This window comes from Carlito syrichta, unplaced genomic scaffold (assembly GCF_000164805.1).
Source record: "Carlito syrichta isolate Samal-C Ts95f unplaced genomic scaffold, Tarsius_syrichta-2.0.1 Scaffold312196, whole genome shotgun sequence".
In the NCBI taxonomy this organism is placed as follows: domain Eukaryota; kingdom Metazoa; phylum Chordata; class Mammalia; order Primates; family Tarsiidae; genus Carlito; species Carlito syrichta.
This window is the reverse complement of record NW_007256292.1, coordinates 209103-214577: the sequence shown is the minus strand read 5'-3', so window position 1 is coordinate 214577 and position 5475 is coordinate 209103.

Here is a 5475-nt window from a genome sequence, read left to right as displayed (position 1 = left end):
AAAAAAAAAAAAAAAAAAAAAAAAATCTACTTTGTGTTTCCATTGTCATTTCGGTGCCTCTGTGATCATTTAGCATTATAGATAAGTGTTCTGGGCAGTTGTCCAGCTGAACTCCCCATAAATCAGCTTTGAACATATGATGCCTCAGTTTCCCACAGGATGTCAAATAATAGACCTGACTTGTTTTGTGTATGCAGGTGATTCATTGTTGAAATCATGCAGTGTCTCATGCTGTAAGGCCCCATCAAAGCTGTCATAACTATGTTTCTATGAATTACTCATACTTTGTCAAGCTACAGGACTATAGCATGGGAAATGTTGAGGTGCTATCTTGATTATTTATGTCTGAGAAAGTTTTCTTTTCTCACCATCCACTAAAGTGAAATACCCATTCTTTGTGCCTTGCTGTTTTTAGGTCAGGTATGGGAAGTGGCAAGTACTCTAGGCCTAAAATAAATTAGGCAACAAATTAAAAAAAAACAAACAAACCAGAAAGGGACAGATAGAATAGTCTATGAATACATTCTTAGTGCCCCACAGGAATCTGTATTGGGAGAGGGGGCAGACGGGGGGTTACTGGTTTTGCCTTGACTGAGGGGTTTCCTGGAGTGCCAGACTCTCAGTGCTAAGACTCAGAAAGTCCTGGGAAAATTGAGAAGAGCTACTTATTCTACTTAAAAACAAAACAAAACAAAAACAGGCTGGGCTCAGTGGCTCAGTCTATAATCCCAGCACTTTGAGAGGCCAAGGAGAGTGGATTGCCTGAGCCTGCGGGTTCGAGACCAGCCTGGGCAACTTGGTGAGCCCTCAGTCTCTACAATAAATAAAAAATTAGCAGGGCCTGGTAGCGCGCGCCTAAAGTTCTGACTACTTGGAAGATTGAGGCGGATGGATCGCCGAACCCAGCAGGCTGACACTGGGGTGGCTATAAGCATGCCACCGCACTCCAGCCTGGGCGATGGAGTGAGATTCCAACTCAAAAACAAACAAACAAACAAAAAACAGGCCTGGTGCAGTGGCTCAAGCCTGTAATCCCAGCACTTTGGGAGGCATAGGTGAGAGGATTGCCTGAGCTCACGGGTTCTAGATCAGCCTAGGCAACTTGGTGAGACCTCATCTCTACAATAAATAAAAAAAATAAACCAGGCGTTGTAGTGGATGCCTGTAGTTCCAGCTACTTGGAAGGCTGAGGCGGAAGGCTCACCAAAGCCCAGCAGGCTGTCACTGAGGCGGCCGTGAGTGTGCCACTGCCCTCCTGCTTGGGTGACAGAGTGAGACTCCAACTCAAAAAACAAACAAACAAAAACTTTTTATTGTAGAGCAGTTTGAGATTTACAGAAAAGTTGCAAGATAGAGTATTCTCATATATACCACATCTAGCTTCTCCTATGATTAATATCTTACATTAGGATGGCACATTTGTCACAATTAATGAACCCATATTAACACATTATTATTAACTAAAGTCCATATTATATTCAGATTTTCTTAGTTTTTAATCCTATTCTGGAGACCACATTACACTTAGTTGCTATGTCTCTTTAGGCTCCTTTAGGTCAGGACTATTCTCACACCTTCTTTGTTTTTGATGACCTTGACAGTTTTGAGTAGTACTGATCAAGTATTATGTCAAATGTTCCTCAGTCAGGGTTTGTCTGATGTCCTAATGATTAGACTGGGTTATGGGTTTGGGGGAGAAGACCACAGAGGTAAAGTGTCGTTCTCATCACACCGTTTCAAGGGTATGTACTGTCACCAGGCTTATCCCCACAGGGCTCACCTGCATCACCTGGCTGTGTAGTGTCTGTCAGTTTTCTCCACTGTAAAGTTACTCTTTCCCCCCGGCTTTTCACACTGCACTCCTTGGAAGGAAGTCACTGTGTGCAGCCCACACTGAATGAGTGGGGAACCGTGCTCTAACCTCCTTAATGGGAAGAATTGACATAATAAATTATTTGGAATTCTTCTGCATGGGAGATTGATCCTTTCTTCCAAGTTTGTTTATTTGTTTAATTTTTAAGTTGGAGTTTCACTCTGTTATCCAGGATGGAGTGCAATGGCACGATCATGGCTTAATACGACCTCGACCTCCTGGGTTCAGGAGATCCTTTCACTTCAGCATCCTGAGTAACCGGAACAGGTACGTGCCCTCATGCCTGGCTAATTTTCCTTCACTTTTATTTTTTGTAGAGATAATGTCTTGCTATGTTGCCCAGGCTGGTTTTGAACTTCTGGGCTCAAGCAATCCTCCTGCCTCAGCCTCCCAAAGTGCTGGGATAACAGGTGTGAGCAACTACACCCGGCCCAAATTTATTTATTTGGTCATTTATCAGTATGGACTCATGGATATTGATTGTCCAATAATTTTGATCCATACAACTTTTATTTATTGTATTGCATTTCCCGAATTGGCAAATGGTGTGGAGCATCTTTTCATACACAGTTGTCCCCCCTTATCCATGGTGTCACTTTTTGCAGCTGCAGTTACCATCATCAACAGAGGTTTAAAAATATTACATGGAAAATTCCAGAAATAAATAACTCATACATTTTCAATTGTGCACTGCACTGAGTAGCATGTTGAAATCTTTTTTTTTTTTTTTTAAGTTGGCGTCTCACTCTGTCACCCAAGCTGGAGTGCAGTGGCACACTCACAGCCATTGCAGCCTCGACCTGCTGGGTTCAGGTGATCCTTCCGCCTCAGCCTTCCAAGTAGCTGGAACCACAGGCATGCACCACAGGCATGCTCTTCTGATTTTTTGGTTTATTATAGAGACAAGGTCTCGCTCTGTTGCTCAGGCCGTCCTCGAACCCCTGAGCTCAGGTAATCCTCTCGCCTATGCCTCCCAAAGTGCTGGGATTATAGGCGTGAGCCACCATGCCTGGCTATGATGAAATCTTGTGCTGTCCTGCTCCATCTCACCCAGGACATGAATCATCCCTTTGTCCAGTGTGTTCACCTTGTATACCCTCCCTGCTCCTTAGTTACTGAGTAGCCACCTTGGTTATCAGGTGAAAAAAACAGTATACGTAGCGTTCCATACTCTGTGGTTTCAGATACCTACTGGGGTTCTTGGAAAGCATCCCCTGCAGATAAGGTGGGACTACTGCACTTATCTGTGACTTGTATATTTTCCTTGGTGTAGTGTCTATTCAGATCTTTGGCAGTTTTTAAAATTGGAGGTTGCCCTATTTTTGAGAGCAATCTGGGACTTGAAGCCAGTTTTGGGAATGTGTGGGAGGGGGAACCCTGCCAACCCTAGATTCCTTCAGCTGTGGATTCTGAGACCCTTCTCTTGGGCACTCCTACCCAATTCCTGAGTAAACTCTGATGGGGGACAGGGTGGGATTTAGACTCTAGGTAGACCTAGGTGTGGCTGGGTGGAGACCATTTTTCCCAGTTTCAGCTTCTATCTATCCATTGCTTCATGTTTCATGAATTAGGCTAGAAACTAAAATATTTCACGAATGCATTTTTTTCTTATTGTTGTTTACTGCCACTTAGAACTGATTTCGTTGGCATCATATGAGGGCACGTGAACTTTACAGACTGTGAGAGTATAGTTTGGTTTCTAGACTTTCCTATTTCATGAAGCCTTGGGCAAGGTGAATTTAGATGGATGTTTAGACACATGGACACTTCCTTATCTTGGATGCAACTCTTGACTCCTTTTTTTTTTAGATTGGAAAGTACAGTTTATTTAAAAAGTAAATGAGAGAGAAAGATTCACATCCCCAAGGTAGGAAAGGGGACCAAAGCTAGGAAAACTTGGTGGCCATAGCTCAAAGAGCCATATGACCAGACCAGAGTTTAGCAAAGCAATGGCCTTGACTTCTTTTTAAACACAGAAATTGAGGTTTTGGAACCTGAGAGTACGATCATGGGAGAAAATTGATCCAGGAAAAATGGCATGTATTGCTGTCATGTGACAAGTGTTCCTTGTGTTCTTTGGTGTCTAGGCCTCTCTGTCAATTTCTCTGAAGTTTATTTTTTCCGACCCTTAAGTTTACTCTGACCCTTAAGGTCAGAGGCCCATTTTCGATTTTGGTAATGTACAAATATCAGTTTTTCAAAGGAAACGCTGCTCACCTGTCAGCAAATTAGACGTTTGACAAGTCATCAAATAAAGGAAGCCCACCTGGTGCAGCTGAAAGCAGTGCCACCACTAGGGGTCAGGCGACGTCTTGATAAACGAGGCACAGTCAGGGAGAGGACAGAGAAGTGCCTGGCCCACTCACGTTTTCGGAGACAGAAAATGTACACCGATCCCGGATAGAGCTGAAATACAGGCATTCTAAGCTTTGGCATTGAAAGAAAGAGAGAGAGAGAGAGTATGTGTGTGTATGTGTATGTTTTCTGGTTTGAATGCTAATTCTCTGAAGAGAGCAGAGATTTTATGTTGTCATTTTGCCTACAATTTCTCTTCTCTGAAGATTTTCTTTCTTTCTTTTTTGAGTTGGAGTCTCACTCCAACACCCAGGCTGGAGTGCAGCAACCCAGTGTCGACCCACTGGGCTCAGGCAATCCTTCCACCCAGTCTTCCAAGTAGCCGGAAATACAGGCACGCACTACCACATTCAAGTAACTTTTTTATTTATTGTAGAGACGAGGTCTTGCAAAGGTGCTTGGACTGGTCTAGAGCCCATGGACTTAGGCAATTCCCTTGCCTCGGTCTCCCAAAGTGCTGGGATTCCAGGCTTGAGCCACCGGGCCTGGCCTGCAGATTTTCAAATGTCATTTTATTTCTTCCTTACCAGCCTTGTCCGGCCATTCCTAGTGGATTTAGGATGTGGAAAATCTCAGTGTTCTTTTTGTTTCCCACAGCATTTTTCTTCAGTTGAATTCTGGATAAAATGAAGCAGGGTCAAGATGGGGGGAGGGGAGGGAAGGAGGAAGTGGGAGAATGCCTCTGATCCTGTGAAACTTAGGAGAAGGCTACGGCAGAGACTTCTCCTACCCAGTGAAGAGCTATGGGCACCTTTGAGCATAGGTGCCAATTTCACCCTCTTCCAGTTTGGGGACGGTATCAGGGCTCCTGCCTAAGATATTGTTCCATATATTTGTATGCCCATGGCACACATTGCTAGTCAATCTCTCTTTCCTCCTGAGCCCTGATGGCTTCTCAGGAAGTGCTCCAGGAAGCCATCATCCATTTTTGCCACCATTCCATTGCCTCGGTGTCAAAAGCAAGTTTATATTGAACTTGACATTCGTCACTCCTGCCTCTGTGATGGTGTTGGTCACTGTTTGCAATTTAGGCATCTCCAGAAGCTTTTTGAGGGTCTTTCTTAAAATGTGGTCAAGGTGTTATTACACTGTGGCCAAACTGCTTCCAGGCTCTGATTGGTTTCTGCCTAAAATGGTATTCCAGGTAACAGTCACAGATGGTTTTGCTAGAGATTTAGTCAATACCGCCGTTTTTCTCATGAGCATACCGTCTGTCCTGAGTAAAAGTCTAACCAAATAAAGTGGAC